At 43.1% G+C, this 20,620-nt stretch overlaps 1 long non-coding RNA gene across 1 annotated transcript in view; it reads right to left on the reverse strand.

Annotated features, from left to right (window-relative positions):
• Positions 1–5,402: 5,402 nt before the first annotated feature.
• LOC125483931 overlaps positions 5,403–20,620 on the reverse strand; it is a 22,346-nt gene continuing 7,128 nt past the window's right edge. The window contains exons 2-3 of the long non-coding RNA XR_007262795.1: positions 17,162–17,237; positions 5,403–5,786 (exon numbers count right to left, since the gene is read on the reverse strand). This is a non-coding gene — a long non-coding RNA (uncharacterized LOC125483931). The remainder of the gene's footprint in view (positions 5,787–17,161; positions 17,238–20,620) is intronic.

A 20,620-nucleotide genomic window follows, 5' to 3' on the forward strand; every position in this document is an offset into this window, starting at 1 on the left:
GACATGACCACTACACCACCACCTCCTCTTGTTAGGAATGGCCTACTTACACTCCAATGTTCCTATTGTACCTGTGGCATGACAACATAACTCTGTTGCTGCTCTGACATTGCCCTGTGACTCCTAACTAAGGGTTTGTCATGTTCTTGTGGGCCCTCCTTATTATTGCATTCAGTCAGTTATAGAATAGACTGCCTACAGTGTGGAAACAGGCCCTTCGGCCCACAAGCTCACACTGACTCTCCAAGCATTCCACCCAGACCCATCCTCCTATAAACCCATTCACCTGATCTACACATCCCTGAATACTACGGGCAATTTAGCATGGCCAATCCACCTAGTCTGCACATTTTTGGACTGTGGGAGGAAACCGGAGCAAACCCACGCAGACACAGGGAGAATGTGCAAACTCCACACAGACAGTCGCCCGAGGGTGGAATCGAACCCAGGTCCCTGGCACTGTGAGGCAGCAGTGCCAACCACTGAGCCACCGTGCCACCCATTCAATAGCCCCCTTCATGAAGCCCAGTCTCCTGCTCAGTTCCTTAACTGTCTTAACCTGCTCCTTTTCACGGAGGCAGGGACTGAGACAGGTGAGGTTATTAAAGAGGAAGTCGGTCGTTTTGAGATTGTGGTTGGATCATTCCTCTTGGGGGGTCAGGCGCGGTGGCAAGTTTGTGAATAGCCTGGTTTGGTGTAAAAGGAGAGGACAGTGCTGGTTGCAAGCAATAAAGTTTGTGGGACAGACTGCGGAAGACAGCTTTAGTTTTGTCAATATTCAAATCGAGGAAATGCTCAATGCAAAATTTCAGAGAAGCGATCTGACAGTTAGTGGAGGCTGGGAAGGGGTGGTAAATCAAGTTGGGTGTGGTCTGTGAGAACATGTGAAAAGTGACACAATGGATTTTGCAAGTTCCAGATAGACAGCACCTTTTATGGATTGCACTGATTTAATGTCCAGTTAAAATCCTGTGAGGTTTGAGGCCAAAACCAGATCAGCCATGATCTTCTGGAAAGGAGGAGCAGGCTCGATGGGCTGAGTGGCCTACTCCTAATTCATAGTTTCGAAAAGAAAATGATCGAATGTTTTCTCCAGCAGATGCAAATAGAGCGTTTAATGAGATATTAAAGTGGTAAGAATTTAGTTCCATGTGGAATGAGGGGTTAAAATGAATTTGAAATGCTGAAGTAAACGAAAGAAGATGACAACAAGTGAGATAGCTCATGTTATGATAGCAAAAGTTGTAAGAGAGGGGATGTGATGGATTGTAACTAAAATGTCAATGAAATCATACTCACAGGGTTATACTCCAGTGACTGATACCATCATATTTGCAGATGTGAACATTACTTCTGTGTTGCAAGACTTCCTCAATTGTGTTAGGTTGCCCACTGCCCAATTAAAACATGACAATCTTAACGCTGCTGTTACCACTTTCTGATGTTCAAAATTCCTTTAACAATGCTGGAAAATCAGAAGGGGCCTTTCATGTCTGGAAGCAAGGCTGGGCACGAGACAGGCAATGTTTATATGCAATGTGCAATTAATGACAACATCTTTCAACCTTCAGTTGAAAGCGAACGTTCAATTGTTTGCAGAATTCTGCCTTTGCTTTTGTCAGCTCCCCCTTGGTTTTCGACTCTTGAGGGAGTCTGACTCTGCTGGCTGTTTGCAACTGAGCAGCAACAAAATTGTCCAAAATGGCATAAATATTTCATCAAGTCTTTGTGATGCAGTAGATTTAGCTATTCTTAATGGTGCACTTTGCTAGCTGATTTTTCATACATCATTAAACAGTGGCCATAGCACTTTGCCCTGTTTCTCTGATATACCCTCTGAGTTCCCAGCAACTTGTATCTGCAATAAGTTGTCAATATTCTGTTGAGAAGTAATTGACCTACCTGTGAGATACTGTTAAATGTCTCTGTGTTTCTAAAAGCTGAATTGTTGATTGGAATGGGAAGATTGTATCGTCATAGACTGCAAACTACTGCCACCATCAGGTTTCGGTTATCTGTCTTGTTTCTGTCCCATTGTGGATCTGACTTAATATCTGAAATATTTTCCCCCAAATCAAACTGTTTGCAAATGTTATTACACACCTCCAGACTTGAATGTGAGCCCTCCCGGCTCAGGAAAAGGACACTACTATTTCACCGCAAGACCCATCTGCATTCGAAATCTGATAACCTTTGTATCAACTGAGATGACATGACATGTGTCCTGTTTTCCAGGAATTCGCAGAGCAGTATTGACAGGGTTTGGCATTAATGTCCAGTTTTGAAGATTATTCACCTCCTGAGACTGAAGAAATCCATTGTCACAAGTAGAATTCAAGCAGAATACCTACTGTTGATTCCCACGCACTTTGATGTATTAAATCTTAAACATTTAGGAAAGATCTTCAGAAAACTAGTTTCTATCTGTAAGCAAAATTTCCAAATGTAACTTTCTTTTCTGTCATGTGAAACCCCTGGTTGACAGTACTGATCTCCAGGGAGGTTGTCACCTTATCAACAACTTGAAGTCAAGATGTAAGTTTATAAACAGAGCTGCCCCCCACCAACCAAAAAGCATATTTAAAAAATGAGAAAGCCTTGCCTTCATATAGCCTGTTTCAATATCTCCAGAAAGTGCTTTAACTGGATGTGTAGTCGCTGTTGTAATGTAGGAATCATAGCATCCAAACTGTGTTCCGCCAATTTCCACACACAGTAATGTAATAATGAACAGATAACCTGTGACAACCAGTTAACCAGATAATCTCCCCAGTCAGTGTTCCCCAGAACCTGAGCCTCCATCAATCCAGCAGGCCAAGCAGCGTCAGAAGAGCAGGAAGGCTGAGGTTTCGGGCCTTCCTGCTCCTCTGATGCTGCTTGGCCTGCTGTGTTCATCCAGCTCTACACCTTGTTATCTCAGATTCTCCAGCATCTGCAGTTCCTACTATCTCTCCCTCCATCAATCCATCTGGAGTAATGTGAGTTCCATACCTGTGGGGAACTGCAACAAGATTTATTGAGCATTACTGCACACAGGCAAGGGTAAGGGAGAATGCCTTACTTGGAGCTGCACTGACTAGGCCTCAGTAACAAGGGACCAGATAAAAATTAAACATAATTCTTTCTGCAGATGATCAGTGCCTGTACCCAGAGGAAAGGTACTATTAACACTTGGGGCTCTCGTGCTGCAGTGGTAGTGTCTTTACCTCTCAGCCAGGAGGCCTGGGTTCAAGACCCACCTGATTCAGAGGTGGCTCATAACATCTCTGAACAGGTTGATTGGAAGCTTCTCTCATTAAGACTTTCTTTCTCCTTATAGCGTAGAGGTTTGTAAAATCTAATGTTGACATTAGCTGATCACTGTTTCCTGTTGCCGTTTTTAATCATTGTCCCAAAAGCCCTGGCTTCAGCCTTTTACCAACTACCTTCAATTAAAAGTAGAGGAGTGATTATCCATAATTCCAACAAGGTGCCTGTTTCACCCCAGAGCACCTTATGCGTCACAGCCCTTTCACTCCCCCTTCTCCCTCAAACCACGCAACCTGCTGCTCACCCTCGCCTCCTGCTGGACCAGGTTGTTAGCTGCCCAAGGGCATCTGCAGGAGCTGTGCCGCTGATGGGGATCCCACCGCTGGCCAAGCCTGAGAATGGCCTCATAATCTGACACCTCCCCCAACATAGTGATTGGAATGGGGTCAGCCAGGTATACCTCATAGAATATGAGTTCCATGGTTGGGGCTGTTAACCTGATCCAATCAGGCAGCCCTGGCTGACAGTCAGAAACAGGAGTGTTGGAGGTTCTGCTGACTCTAGGTGTTAGCTGTGAGCTAGCTGGGACAGTGTCATGTATTCTGCACGTGTGGATAAAGGGTGACGTGGTGATGGGATACCAGCCTCGATGGAGTTATTTCACCTCCTACTATTAGTCACCTGGAACCTCCGTTAGTACATCTTTGAGACAGGCTCCTGCTCTCTGTCACTTTAGAATGATGTTGGACACTATGTCATATATGTGTGCTCTCCACATCACCTAGAGAAGGCATTTGCAGCATCTATGGTCTAGAAATAAACGAGCCTCGCCTGAATTTCAACGTGTCTGACTGAGTCAAGTTTTAGAACTAAGTTTTTTAAAAAAAAAGCTCCCTGCTTGTCCTCTTTTCCATGATTAATGGCCTCCCGAATGACCCTTTGGAAATTGAAGTGCATTTCAGATCTTTCATTTTTTCTGTATAAAATTTGTTTTTGTTAGGTGTTTTCTTTGTTACCATTGAATTGGTCCAAATGAATGATTAAACGGGGCAGTGAGAGAAAGATTTCCCAGTGTGGCTATCTTTATCTGGTAATCTTTATTCTTGTCTAACAGCTCCCAGCTAACTTGTTAAATGCTTATCAAGCCTTGCTTGCTGTGGGGAATACATATGGGAACTCAGACTGTACACTGACACTACATCTGTAAGCCCCACCAACATTAACTCAGACACGAAGGGTGCCCTTATATTATGTATTCAGATTTCTTCACTTAAAGGGTTATAAATCTTTGGGATTGTCTAGCCCAGAGAGCTGTAATTATTCAGTCATTATGTTTCAAGGCTCCGATTTTTTGACTTTAACGGAGTCAAGGGAGGTGTGAAACATAACTTGAGGGATCATATGGTTAATTTTAACATGGTGGTTAGTCACTGAGACATATTCACAAGTTACATCCCCTCTCATTTTTCCTAACACTGCATGACCTCAGAGGGCTGTGCATAGCAGTGACTTCAAGAACCGGACATTAATGTGGTCATGCACCGATTGATGTGCACTGACCCTCTGAATAGCTGCATGAGAGGAACGTTGCTCACAAGAGGCTGTAAACGTTCTTTGAGAACAGAACGTAAGTTTATTGCACAAAAGAAAAAAAAAAGCCTATATAAAAGATCTTATATAAAACAACTAGAAAGATCTTAACACAAACAGCAAAACAAAGTTTAAACCCTGAACAAAAACAAAGTTGCTGGAAACGCTCAGCAGGTCTGGCAGCATCCGTGGAGGAGAAATCAGATTTAACGTTTCGGGTCCGGTGACCCTTCCTCAGAAATTCAGATGCTGCCAGACCTGCTGAGCTTTTCCAGCAACTTTGTTTTTGTTCCTGATTTACAGCATCCGCAGTTCTTTTGGTTTTTAAAGTTTAAACCCTTCTTCTTTTCATCACTCAAATGATGTGGGTGCTAGCACTTATTGCCCCGTCACAAGTTGCCCTTCAGAAGGTGGTAGGGAGCTGCTTTCTTGAACTGCTGCAGACCATGTGCTGTAGGTAGACCAATAATTGCCAGGGTCTTGACCCAGCAACAGTGAAGGAAAGGCAATCTATTTCCAAGTCAGGATGGGAAGTGACTTGGAAGAGAACTTGCAGGTGGTAATGTTCCCATGTATCTGCTGCTCTAGTCCTTCAAGATGGAAGTAGTCATGTATTTGGAAGGTGCTATCTGATTCCCAACTGCATCCATTACAGAGATGTAAGCCATGAGAAATATCACTTCTGTCTCAGCTTTTAATAACTTTACTTCCTTGACATGTTCCAGTTTCTTTATTTTTGAACAGTAGAGACCATTGTATGATTCCTGGGTATGAAACTTCTTCAATTCAGATGGCCTAAACTTCCACGTTCTAACAATTTGAAGACCCCTATCCAAACTCTCTGAGCTTAGAATCTCCACAAACTAGAAAAAACCTCTGTTGAAATGTTTGGTTCTTCTGAACTGAACTGTATCTTGCCTCTCCTGATCCTCATTATGCCTTCTTCTCTGAAATAAAAACAAAACTAATGGTTTTAGTTTGTTATAAGGTCATAAAGTCAACAGTATAAATATGTTATTCATTTACAGTTGATTGCGTCACAAGTTTTCTTAGTGGCGATATGCTTAGGTCACTGTTCCAGAAAGGCTTTCTGACCCCACTGGAAAAGAAACTCTTCACAGAACTGACCAAAATCCTTCCACCTCTGTTTTAAAATCCAACTTCGAAAAATGATAATGATGTATCTAATAAGGCTTTCAGCACAGGTACAAAACGGGAAACATGGTACAACCAATGCTCCCTCTAAACTGTACAGGGTGCAATCTGAAGTGATCCACACAGCACAATAAAGAAAATCCACATGCAATAAAGAAGACTTCGAAGGCAGGAACATTCGATAGAAAATCAGACACAATTTGATGGCACAGTTGGGCTGAATGGCTTGCTCCAGCTTCTTTATCTTCTGTCACTGCAGGGGTTTCTGTTCCTGTGTGTGAGTCTGCTTTGAATGCCTGAGCACCAACTTTGAAGTGAAGTGGAGTAACATTGTCTCCTCTGAAACGGTCCATTGTCAAGTGGGTTTTAGACCAGCATCATCAGTATTTGCACTATATAACCGCAGCATTGCAGCAATGCAGTATTTGGGAATCACAGCAATATTAGCAGTGATGAGAGCCAAAATTGAGGCTTTACAAGAAGGTGCTTAGAGACTTGGGGAAATAGCATCAGTAACAAGTTATCTGGCGCCTCGAGTCTGTTGTACTATCCAACTGATCATCTACCTTGATGCCATTTTCCCACACTATCCCCTATCCTTTGATACAGAATATCTGGGCCAAATGCTGGCAAATGGGACTAGATTAATTTCGGATATCTGCTCAGCATGGACGAGTTGGACCAAAGGTTCTGTTCCCATGCTGTACAGCTCTATGACTCTTTGACTCTAAGGTTAGAAACTATACACAAAAAAACAACAAAGGTCCATAGCACCTTTCATAAATTTTAGGACTTTGCAAAGCCAATCAAACACTTCTGAAGTGTAATCATTGTTGTACATAGGGAATGCATTAACCAATTTGCTCACAGCCACCTCCCACAGATGGCAATGTAATGAGGCCCAGATAATTTATTTGCAATTGATTGAGGATGAATATTGGTCAGGACATTGGAGATAATTGTCTCTTCTTTGAAATAGTGCTACATGGTCTTTTAGATCCACCTTAGAGAGAGAAGTTTAACATTTTATCCACAAAGCGCCATATCTGACAGTGCCATACCATCGCCACCAGTGTGAGCCTGGATTTTTGTGCTTAAATCTCTAAAGTGGGACACGAACCCGCAACCCCTGGAGACTGAAGCTCACTAAGTTGCACCTTGGTATTACTACCATGAGAAATAAACATCATCAAAATGTTGCAGATGCCAGGATTCTGAAATCAAAACTACAAGTGTTGGAAATATGCAACAGGTCTGGCAGTACCTATGGAGAGGGAAATAAATTTTCAGAAAACAGTGAAAAACCACAGACTTGAAATGTTAACTCTGTTGCTCTCCAGTCAACACTAGAAAGAGCTTTGTTAAAGATTAAAATATACTCGCAGAGGGAAATGTCAAGACTACCTCTCGAAGCCAGAAACTTTTACTCGCCCAGAAAGTTAGCCCAGGAAAAGCTATGGTTGGAACCTGAACTGACCTTTGACAGTGTGTCTATGAATGTTACATCAATCTTGCGAGTTCCTCAATTATAATTACTGAGAAAATCCATGTCATTTCTACATTTGGGTAAGATGGTTCCCAGTAATTACAACAATCTGGAAAAATAAAATTCCAATGCTCCTATTCATAAACCTCGCTGTAAGAGGGAACACCTTTGACTTATAAAAAGCTAGCCAAAATACGATAAGCTCGGGCATCCTCTAAAGTAAAAATCAGAGGTCAAGGGACTTCAGCGGCCATCCTGTAACAAAGTCAAGTTGGAGTCAAATTTCTGGTTTTCAGTGGATCCAGTTTGTCAAGGTTATGTTTGAAATAAGCACTTAGCTAAATATTACCTTGAAAGTAGGCATGTTGACAATTTGTTTTGCGAGGAACGCCTCTGTTCATAATTTAACATAGCTTCCTGGCAGCTGTGATTCACTGTGACAAACTCATGATTTAATGAAAACACAATGCATTTCGAAGGACTGTGCTCCAGGCATCATTCCAATGCCTGCATGTAGTGACATGTGTAATTTGGCTGAATTGAAGGACCAAGTCCTTGTGTACTTTACCCAACGCAGATATTACACTTTTCTTATTTCGCTCCTGATGTTTAATCGTGTTGGGTTGAAAAATAAACGCAATCAAATAAATAACAGTGCAGCCATATTACATTATCCACGCAAAAATAAATAAACCAATATTGCAGTTTAATGCTTTTCTGTACAAGGCGCCCCTCTAATAGGGAATTACAGTAATGATGATTAATCACTGTAGAAACTAATTGCAGGATTTACTGGAACAACATCTGACATACTTAGCAAAACAGCATATCCGCCTTACTATATATATTCTTGATAAGCTGCGTGCCCAATACTTAAAGGGTTGAGGTAGGGTAGCCTTTCCTAGAGGAGACTTCATTTCTCCGTTGAAGTCTTAGTGATTTACAATAAGCAATATGTTACAGCTTCCTTATTTTCTCCTCTGGGACTGTTGCTGACAGTAAATCTCTATTACAAATATTCTTCCATATGGTTGCATGAAAATTTTATTGCCACTAGCCTTAGGCTGAAGGTCACGGCTCAGTAACTGTAGTTAAGTGTAGCAGTTTTTAGACTGGATGAGCGCAAGACTACATCTGTTCACGAGAGCAGAGGTAGAATTTTATTGTTAATTCGGAACCTTAGAGAATGAATTGCACACTTTTTAATGGCACTGTTTCTCCTGTGGGTAAACGGTGAGACAGTCGCATAATAATGTGCGCTGGTAACGAGGTAATGGAGGAAAATTACAGTATCATCATAAATTTACCATAGAGAGACATCATAAGTACAGAACATAATTTTGCTGTTATTGCCCAACCAATAAACTGAAAAATGAAAGCCTGCGATATTAAATGGTTGGGTTACAAAACCAAAAAGAAAATACAAATCTGACACAAAATAAAACTCCACACATTTTTGCATTCTGGCTGTGATGTCCCACCTGATGATTATATTATTGACACTGTGCAATGCTTGCAGTGTACAGACCAATCACCAACTGCAGGTTAATATGTTTCCTGTTTCTCCGTACTCCATCATTACCAATTCCCTGTGTAGAGAGTAGCTCTGGGTGAGGCACCTTCGTGATTTGAACTCTTTAAGGCCTAATGCAGCATTTTCATGAGAATTCCCCAAATGTTTTGCACAGTTGAAGTGGGTAATATTTCTCAAGGATGAAACAGGTGCACTTTATTTCTGGAAGAACTTCAGCCTGGTTTGTTATGGAACAAAGCGAGTTGAGGTCTGAGGGACATTGCAAGAACTAAATGGCAATCTCAATTTCAGTGGAGTCCTGCCATTGGTAGACTCGTAAATGTTAACAGCACAGAAACAGTCTATTCGGCCCATCGTGTCTGCACTGCTTGACAAAGATCTGACTTCACTCACCCCATTTTCCAGCTCTTGGCCCATAGCCCTGGAGGTTTTGGCACAGCAAGTGAATATCTAAGTCCTGCTTAAATGTAATGAGAGTTTCTGACACAACCACACTCTCAAACAGTGAGTTCCAGACTCCCACTGGCCTCTGGGTTAATAAAAAAAAACTTCCTTCAACCCTACTCTTAGCCTTCTATCTCATACCATCAATCTATGCCCATCTACAGTCTCTCCTGACCCCTCTACTAATGGAAAAAGTAACTTCTTATTCATCATCTATGCTCCTCATAATCTTACACAGCTCTATCAAGTCTGCTCTCAACCTTCACTGCTCCAAGAAAAATAACCCCAGTCTATCCAATCTTTTTTCATAGCAAAGACCCTCCAGCCCAGGCAATATCCTGGTAAATATCCTCTGCATCTTCTTGGATGCAATCGCATCCTTCCTATAATGTGGTGATCTGAATTACACACAGTACTCCAGTTGTGTCCTAACCAGTGTTTTATATAGTTCCAGCATAATCTCCCTGCTCTTGTATTTCACATCTCATCTAATAAAGCCAAGTGTGCCATATGTCTTGTTAACCACCTTTATCTATCTGCCCTGCTACCTTCAGGGGTCTGTGGATATAGACGCAAAGGTCCCTCTAATCTTCAGGATTTCCCAGGTTCCTACCATTCAGAGTGTAATCCCTTGCCTTGTTAGCCTTCCCCAAGGGATCTCTCACATTTCCTGGTTGAATTCCATTTGCCACTGTCCTGCCCAACTGACCAGTCCATCAATATCCTCCTGTAGTTTGCAACTGCCCTCCTAAATATTTAACCCTCATCATTTTTCCTGTCAGCTGCAAAATTCTTGATCATATCTCCTTACATTTCTATCCAAATCATTAATGTACACCACAAACAGCAAGAGCCCCAGCACTGAGCCCACTGGAAACAGAATTCCAGTCACAGAAACATCCCCGTACCATCACCCTCTGCTTCCTGCCTCTCAGCCAGTTTTGGATCCAATGTGCCACTTTGCCTTGGATCCCATGGCCTATTACTTTCTTCACCAGTCTGCCATGAGGGAGCCTATCAAAAGCCTCGCTACAGTCCATCAAATGCACTACCCTCATTAACACTCCTGGTTAGCTCCTCAAAAAATTCCATCAAATTTGTCAACCTCAAATATTCCTTAAAAAATCCATTCTGACTGTCCTTGATAAATCATAACTCTCCAAGTGCAGTCATATTCTGTCCCGCAGAAATGCTTTCTAATAATTTGCCCATGATTGAGGTTAGACAGACTAGCCTGTCATTTCTTAGTCTATTCCTTCCTTCCCTTCTTTTTAATAACAGGACGATGTTAGCAGTTCTCGAGTCCTCTAGGAACTCACCTGTGGATAGTTCCAGTGATCAGAGAGGATTTGAAAATTACTGGTAGGGCCCTAATACCTCCTCCCTCAACAGCCTGGGATACACCTCATCCAGGCCTGTGGGTTTATCCAATTTTAAATCTGCTAAACCTATTAGTACGTCCTCTCTCTCTGTTTGTTAATTTCTGCTGGCATTTCACAGTCCTCCACTCTGATTTCTATTCCTGCACTATCCTTTTTCAGTGTGGAGATTAATATAAGGTATTCATTGAGGGCTGTGTCCATGTCTTCTGGTTCCACACACAGGTTACCTCTATGCTTCCTAGTAGGCCCTACCCTTTCTCTAGTTATTCTCTTGGTCTTCATATATTAAGAAAAAAACTTTTGGGTTTTCTTTCATTCACTACCTTCGAAAATGCTCCCTCACTAATATACCCTACACTCGTTTGGGCTCATTTCCGAATGTTAGGTCCAGGACTGACCCCTCTCTTGTTGAGCTTTGTAAGTACTAGCTAAAAAGGTTCTTCTGGATACAATTTAAGAGTTTTGCTACCTACCTTGCACACTAAAACTATCCCTCGTTAATATTTGGGTAGTTAAAATCCCAGCCTCTTACTGTCTTGTTATTCTTACATTTCCCTAAAATTGGTTTACACATTTGATCCTCTATCTCCCCCTGACTATCTGGGGCCAATAGTTTGTAACATCACCCATATGGTCCCTTTTGGTATTCAAGATATCATTCTTCCTCATTGCTTTAATTGATTCCTTATTCAATATTGTGACCTTCCTCCTTATCTCTCTCTTTCTCTCTCTTCCTCTCATCTGAATGGCCAATAACCAGGAATGATGAGGTGCCAATTCTGCCCATTTTTCAGCCAAGCCTTGGTCATAGCTATTTTATCATACTCCCATCTGAGCCCTCAACCCATCTGTCTTATTCCTCAGGCTCCTTGTACTAAAATATATTAATTTTGATAAACTCACTTCTTTCTTATCTAGCCATTGTTCCCTCGTCTTCTAGATTCATGTTTTAAGTTCTAATTGTATCTCAGATTCTCTCCTCTTTGAACTACCTGTCAGGATCTCATCCCTCTGCCAATCTCATTCAAATCTGTTCCAACAACATTAGCCAGCCTCCCCACAAGGATGTTAGTTCCATTCCTGTTCAGATGTAACCCACCCAATTTGTTCCAAGACCCCCCCCCCCCCAGGAATGGTTCTAACCCCTCAGGAATCTAAATCCCTCTGCCCTTCACCATTTCTCCAGCCACACCTCCATCTGGTCTATCCTCCTATTCCGATATTTATTACTGCCTGGCACAGGGAGTAATCTGAAGATTGCTCCCTTTGAAGTGCTGCTTTTCAATGCCCTCCCAAGCTACCTAAAGTCTGCTTGCAGGACTTCACTCCTCTTTCTTCCTGCGTCCCAACATGAACCACAACCTCTGGCTGTTTATCCTCCTCCTTCAGAATTCCCTACAGCTGCACATTGGCATCTCTGACCCTGGGTTGGTGGAGGTGGGGGGCAGCGGAGTTATCTAGGAGGCAGCACCCCACCCTGGGTTCAGCTCTACGCCTGGAAAAGTGTCAGTCAACTCCTCTCAGTGATGTATCCTCCGACCACCATTGCCCTAGCACACTTCTTCCTCCCCCAGATCCCTCCCCAAGAGGTTAGACCAACCACATTGCCATGATGTTGGCTCTGACTGGGCATTCCACATGCCATGGAGCTGGTAGTCCTTTGGATTTGATTTGTTATCATTCTGTTTAAAAATGATCAGAACAGTCCTAATTCGCAACTTCGGCATTTTTGCAAACCCCCATCCCACAACATCCAACAGCGCACCCCGTCCATGAGATCATCTCCAAACTGCAACATGCCCTTCTCTTCAACACCAGCACATTCAAGGCTATCAGTGCACTCAATGAAAGTCATCGCTTCCAATGCCAAGGGGGAAAAAGCCCAACTAAGCATTGACAGCTAAATGATAGTTATGGAGGCTCAGACAGTTGGTTTGCAGAGACTTTGATGGTTGAGGTATGGTTGATTAGTGTGGAGCTATGTCAACTCGCAAACAAGTAAGAATGTGGGCAGTGATTTAACTGCATGCCGAGATTGCTCCGAAAATAGCGGTAGTCTTGACTATGTGTTGTGGAATTTATTTTTATTCTCACACGTACAATTTGTCATTTTAATTTGACACAACGTCATCGTGGCCATCAATGTGATGGAAACAGAGCTTGTTCCAAATGATTTAATTGCTACTGTTGAGCAAAAGCTTTCCACATGTAGGGTACAGAACATTTTTATAGGGTTTATTAAGACCCATTTTTTAACGCAAGTAACACAGAGAGCAACAGGAAGACTTTTGCATTGAATGCCTCATGTTTTCTTCTTATTTTTTTCCCTTAGATTCTGATTTTCATTCACTCCTACTCTTGGAAAGGCACACAGGTACACTACAGTGCAATACCAAAGTGTCAATAGTCTTAAAATCCTTCTATCTCCGTATAAACAGGCTATAATTTAGAAATATTAAAAAGTTGTAGTCATTCAAATTTTGTGCTCACCGTATAGCATAACCGTACAAATTCATTTTTGTTATTTGGAATGGTTGCTGAGTTGTACAAAGAAGAGATACATTGTTAAAGGGTTTTTTTTTTCACTAGCATTCATCAGGACTGATGCAAGAATGCCAAATCTCAAATGCAGCAACAATTTATGTCAATCTGGATGCAAAACCAATCAGTGAGACAGAAACCAAAACACCTTCTTTTATGGGTAGAATTTATTAACTACTCAGTCTTACAATCCTTCCACACACCGGTCCCACCCTTATAGTTTTAAACAACCCAGCCAGAGACGTTATGACACATCACCGGAGCAGGTGGGACTTGAAGCCAATGCCTCCTGGTCTAGAGTTAGGAACACTACCACAGGAGCCTTCTGTTCACCTTTTATACATTTTTTAAAAAATAACCTATTTTCTTCATCAACCTGTTCAGAGATGTTATGACACACCTCCTGGAGAATGTGGGACTTGAACCCAGGCCTTCTACTCCAGGGGTAGGGACACACCACTGCATCACAAGAGGGCCCCAACTGTTCACCTTTAATATCTACCCAGTCAGTTAATTTTTTTTCTCTATTCATTTGTGGGACATGGGCATTGCTGGCTGGGCCCAGCATTTCTTCCCTGTCCCTAGTTGCCCCTTGAAAAGGTGGTGGTGAGCTGCCTTCTTGAACAGCTGCAGTCCTCCTGCTGTAGGTTGACCCAAAATGCTGTTAGGGAGGGAATTTAGGATTTTGACCCAGCGACAGTGAAGGAACGGCAATATATTTCCAAGTCAGGATGGTGAGTGGCTTGGAGGGGAGCTTGCAGTTGGTGGTGTTCCCATATGTCTGATGCCTTTGTCCTTCTAGATGAAAGTGGTTGTGGGTTTGGAAGGTGCTGTCTGAGGATCTTTGGTGAATTTCTGCATTGCATTTTGTAGATGGTACACACTGCTGTGACTGAGCATCGGTGGTGGAGGGAGTGGGTGTTTGTGGATGTGGTCCCAAACAAGTGAGGGCTGCTTTGTCCTGGATGGTGTCGAGCTTCTTGAGTGTTGTTGGGGCTGTACTCATCCAGGCAAGTGGGGAGTATTCCATCACAATCCTGACTTGTGCCTTGTAGATGGTGGACAGGCTTTGGGGAGTCAGGAGGTGAGTTACTCATTGCAGTATTCCTAGCTTCACTGTGTTTATGTGGTGAGTCCAGTTGAGTTTCTGGTCAATGATAACCCCCAGGATGTTGATAGTGATTCAGTGATGGTAACAGCATTGAATGTCAAGGGGTAATGGTTAGATTGTCTCTTATTGGTGATGGTCATAGTCTGGCATTGTGTGGCGTGAATGTCACTTGCCACTTGTCAGCCCAAGCCTGGTCTTGGTGCATTTGAACACGGACTGCTTCAGTATCTGAGGAGTCACGAATGGTGATGAATATTGTGCAATCATCAGCGAACATCCCCACTTCTGACCTTATGGTGGAGGGAGGGTCATTGATGAAGCAGCTGAAGATGGTTGGGCCGAGGACACTACCCTGAGGAACTCCTGCAGTGATGTCCTGGAGCTGAGATGATTGACCTCCAACAACAACAACCATCTTCCTATGTGTCAGGTATGACTCCAACCAGCGCAGAGTTTGCCCCTTGATACCTATTGATTCCAGTTTTGCTAAGGCTCCTTGATGACACACCAAGTCGAATGCAGCCTTGATATCAAGGGTTGTCACTCTCACCTCACCTCTGGAATTCAGCCCTTTTGTCCATGTTTGAACCAAGGCTGTAATGCGAGCTGAATGGCCCTGGCGGAACCCAAACTGGGTGTCACTGAGCAGGTTATTGCTGAGTAGGTGCTGTTAGATAGCACTGTTGATGACACCTTCCGTCACTTAAATATTATTTTAAATAATCCATTAACGCCAATCTCCTGGTGAATTCCTTGCTATATTAATAATTTACAATGGATGAGAAAAGGGGGCACATTGTTTGACAAGTTGACCTAGGAAATGACCATCTCCAACAGGAGAGAATCTAACCATTGCCCCTTGACATGCAATGGGATCACTATCACTGAATCACTCACTATCAACATCCTGGGGTTATAATTGACCAAAAACTGAACTGGGCTAGCCATATAAGTACAATGGCTACAAGAACAAGGGCTGGAATTCTATGGTAAGTTACTTACCTCCTCACTCTTGGAGCTCTGTCAACCATCATAGAATCCCTACAGTGCGGAAACAGGCCATTCAGCTCCTTGAGTCCACATCAACCCTCCAAAGAACATCCCACCCAGACCCACTCCCCTAACCTGTCCCTGTAACCCTGCATTTCTCATGGCTAACTCATTTAGCCTACACATTCCTGGACATCATGGGCAATTTAGCATGGCCAGTCCATCTAGGCTGCACATCTTTGGACTGTTGGAAGAAACTGGAGCACCCAGAGGAAACCCATGCAGACACAGGGAGAACATGCAAATTCCACACAGACAGTCGCCCAAGTGTGGAGTTGAACCCGGGTCCCTGGTGCTGTGAGGCAGCAGATCTAACCACTGAGCCACCGTGCCACTCCACCATCTACAAGTCATAAGTCAGGAGCACGATGGAATACTCCCCACTTGCCTGGATGGATGCAGTTCCAACAACACTCAAGAAGCTTGACACCATCCAGGATGAAGCAGCCCGTTAATTGGCACCCTATTCACTACCTGGAACATTCACTTTCCTTATCAGCTATGTACAGTGGCATCTACAAGATACACTGCAACAACTCACCAAGGCTCCTGTGACAGCACTTCCCAAACCTGAGAACTCTACCACGTCAAAGGGTAATGACAGCCCTGAAGTAAACATTACTTTCCGAGTCTAAATCCTCAATTAGGTCCGAGTGGGAAAGCTGGGAGGACTTAATTAGATGGAGAAGTAAACTTTTTTTAACTTCTTTCACAGGATGTGAGCATCACTGGCCAGGCCAACATTTATTGTCCATCCCTAACTGCCCTTAGGCAGATAGGCATCAACCACATTGTTGTGGGCCCGGAGTCAGACCAGGTAAGGATGGCAGTTTCCTTCCCTGAAGGGTATTAGTGAATCAGCTGAGTTTTTTTTCTCCTGACAACTGCTTCTTGGGCTCTTAATTCCAGATTTTGATTGGATTCAAATTCCACCATCGGCAGGATTCAAACCTGGGTCCCCAGGAAATTACCTGGGTCGCTGGATTAACATTCTATGCTACACGACTGGGCCATTGCTGCCCTGAGGCAATCCTGCTCAATTAAAATCCTTCACCCCAAAATTCAGCACTGGGTGAGGAGGGGTGCTGGCATTAATTTCTACCTATCTCCCCCTGTTTCTCTCCCAAGGACACCACCTGACGTATTGATTCTTTCCAGCATTTTCTGTTCTCATTTCAGATTTCCAGTGACCACAGTGTTTAGCGCTTGTTGAGGTTTTATTCAGCATTTGAGACCTCTCTTCAGTCACCAGGACATCCCAGACGTGTTTAGTTTGTTCCTGCTTGGGTTTAAATCTTCAATCAGAAACAGCCTTGGGAACCTCAGCAGATAAAGGGTTAAGTCACTCCTCTGATCCTGGGGCACAGGGTACATGGATGTGCATCAATTCCCCTACTGTCCCTCTCACCGGTTTTAATGCAAAAAGCAGTGAAAACAATTAGAAAGATGCTGTCCAACTCATTCCCTTTCATTGTCTTTGATTTCACAGTGTGATAAGATGCTAGACTTTGAGCAGTGGCTGAGACAGCTGAACGTGCTTTACAGCTGTGATTGCAGATTGAATGCTTAATTATTGTCATAAATCAACATTTTGATATTAGTTGTAGTCTACCACTTACCAAATTGCCTCTTCATCATGAGCCAATCCATGGTGTCTCAGTAGTATCTCTAGTGTGTCTCCAGATAAACTGCGTACTGAAATGTAATGAAGAAAAAATAAAGTGAAGCTAAAGATAGCCTCATGCATCTCCATCAAACACTGACTACAGTGAAATGTTGTTCATCCCATTGGGTCATCAGTCACTAGGACCCAGACCAGGGAAGCCTGCCCAGTGTCCTACTGTTTCAAAGACTGAGGGGTGATTTGATTTATGTGTCTAACATCTGGAATGGTCTTGAGAAGATGGACGTGGAAAGGATGTTTCCTCTTGTGGTGGGATCCAGAACCAGGGGACACTGTTTAAAAAAAATAGCATTCACTTTTTTAGGACAGAGATGAGTGGATTTTTTTTGTCAGAGGACGGTGTGCCTCTGTAGGTGGTGGAGGCAGTGTCATTGAATATCTTTAAGGTCGAGCTAGATGGATTCTTGGTCAGCAGGTGAATCAAAGGTAGTTGGGAATAGGTGGGAGTGTGGAATTTCAAATCCAAAAGGTCTATCTATGGTCTTATTGAAATCACAGTGATTTCCAAGGGCTGAATGGTCTACCACTGCGCCTAATTCATATGTCATATGTATGGAATTATGTGTTTTGTCTTCCCTCTCTCCCTTCTAAAGACCACCCCCCCCCCCTCCAGTTTTGGGATCTCAGTGCAACTCTCTGTGGGAAAATACTGGGGGCACTCATTAGTCAGACCTCATTAGCAGACAGCACCAAGTACTTTGTGTTTCTCACTGTGGAAACTTTGATGAGGAGGCGACATCAGGAATTGTCTCTTTTATCTGTAGGATGTTGCCTGCTTTGTGCTGTCAGTGATTTCTGTTTGTCTTTTCTTTCATATTTCCAGTATCTGCAGTTGCATCCACATCGAAGCGACAGTCAAGAAAGCATAGCAAAGTCTCTAATTCCTCAGATTTTCCCAAACACTGCAATAATAAGAGAGTAGGCATGACTCCAGCCCTAAATCTTTGATGTCAGTTCAATGGAACATCTTGGTGATCCCAATGATTCTCTAACCTTTTCTTCCACTTTGCTTTCTTTTTATGCACTAGGAATATGTTCTATCCGCAAAAAAGACCTTCAGATCCCAGTTGCATGCTACTTCAACACACCACCCTGTTCCCTAACCAACATCTCTGTCTCGGGCTTGCTGCAGTGTTCCAGCGAAGCTCAGCGCAAGCTGGAAGAACATCACCTCATTTTCAGCTTGGGGACCCAGCAGCCCTCTGGACTCAATATTGAGTTCAACAACTTTAAGGTTGAGCTTTCCCATGGCCTTACACCAACTCCCACACACCAGGCCTTATTATCACATAGTCTGCTATTACACACAAACCCATTGTTAGCCAATAACAGTCCCCATTAACAACTATTCACCCTCACAGCCAGATCGTTGTCCACTCCTTTGTCTGTCCAGCTGTTCTTCTCTCTCTTTGGGCTCTATCCCCACCTATCGTTTACTCCTTCCCCCCTTCCCCCCACCCTAGCTTCTGCAAATGAACCAACATTTTCCCAGCTACCATCAGTTCCCAGGAAGGGTCATTCAACCCGAAACGTTAACTTTGATTTCTCTCCACAAATGCTGCCAGACCTGCTGAGCTTTTCCAGCAATTTCTGTTTTTGTTTCTGATTTATAGCATCCACATGTTCTTTTGGTTTTTATTTAGGAATATGTTAATGTCTGGAGGAGGCTAGTTATTACTGAAAGAGATAAATAATACAATACAGGAAATACTAGAAAAGTTTAATTTTAAAGGGAGCACAATGGTCAACACCACAAACCAGAAGGACAAGGGCAGCAGATGCTCGGTAACACCACCCTTTGTAAGCTCACCAACTTGCCTTGGAAATATATTGCCTTACCTTCAGTGACGCTGGTTCAAAATCCGGGAACTGCTTCCCTACAGCACATGGACTGCAACGATTCAAAAAGGCAGCTCACCACCAACTCTGGGCGAGGCGTTGGCCTAGTGGTATTATCACTGGACTATTAATCCAGGGACCCAGATAATGGGGACCCAGGTTCAAATCCTGCCATGGCAGATGATGGAATTTGAATTCAATTTAAAAAAAAAATCTGGAATTAAGGATCTAATGATGACCATGAATCCATGGTCGATTGTTGGGAAACACCCATCTGGTTTACTAATGTCCTTTAGGGAAGGAAACTGCCATCCTTACCTGGTCTGGCCTACAACTGACTCCAGACACACAGCAATGTGGTTGACTCTTAACTGCTTTTGGCACAATTATGGATGGGCAATAAATGCTGCCTGGCCAGCGACACCCTCATCCCGTGAATGAATAAAGGAAAAAAATAAGGAAAAAAAAAACTTCTCAAGGGTGACTAGGGACAGGCAAATAAATGCTGGATTATCCAGTGATGCCCACATCCCATGAATAAGTAAGATCCACAATGTCAGTTCATTGCAGTACCAGTACCAATGGGTTCTTTTAATAAACTTCTGCATCATTCTGTAATTTCTATTTGATAAAAAGACATTTCTATTTTGCTGTTTCACAGGCTGACAATTTTATTACCAGCAGCCATTTCTGCAATGCTTGACAAAGCTTGAGGTAGCTGGTGCCATACTTCCAGTGTGACAGGTGTAATAATATGTGTATGTCTCATTACTGACTGAGTGCACAGGTATATGCCTGTCAGTGCCTCATCCTCTCAAAAAAAACCATATACACCCCGAGCTGAAACTCCATCATGGCATTGAGGGTGTACTGTATTGTCAAGGGGTGTTATCTTTGAAGTGAGATATTAGCTTAAGTTTTATGTCCTTACTATTGGCGATTCCGTACACTGAAGAACAGGCTGAAGCAGTATCCAGTTTTGGCCTGACAAGTGGCGAGTAATATCCATACAAAAGCCAGGAAATGATAATCTCCATCAAAAGGGATTTGAACCATCATCTGTCTGACAGTCACTGCCATAAACATAGGGAAGGTGGTGGCTTCGTAGTATTATCACTATTAATGCAGAGATTCAGATAAAGTCCCTCCACAGCAGATGATGGAATTTACATTCAATAATAATTTGGAAATAGATGACCATGAAACTGCTTCTGATTGTCAGGAAAAGCCCATCTGGTTCATTAATGTCCTTTAGGGAAGGCAATCTGCCATCCTTGCCTGGTCTGGCCTACATATGACCGTTAACTGCCTTCTGAAATGGTTGTACTAGATAAGGAATAATGAATCTTTGTCATGTGCTATGATGCAGTTTATAGTCTGATTTGGTGTAACTCCGCCCATATTGTCCAGTTCGTACTCAGTGAGGGGTAGTAGGAACTGCAGATGCTGGAGAATCTGAGATAACAAGGTGTAGAGCTGGATGAACACAGCCGGCCAAGCAGCATCACAGGAGCAGGAAAGTTGACGTTTCGGGCCTAGACCCTTCTTCAGAAAT

This window comes from Rhincodon typus, chromosome 9 (genome assembly GCF_021869965.1).
Source record: "Rhincodon typus isolate 14 chromosome 9, sRhiTyp1.1, whole genome shotgun sequence".
In the NCBI taxonomy this organism is placed as follows: domain Eukaryota; kingdom Metazoa; phylum Chordata; class Chondrichthyes; order Orectolobiformes; family Rhincodontidae; genus Rhincodon; species Rhincodon typus.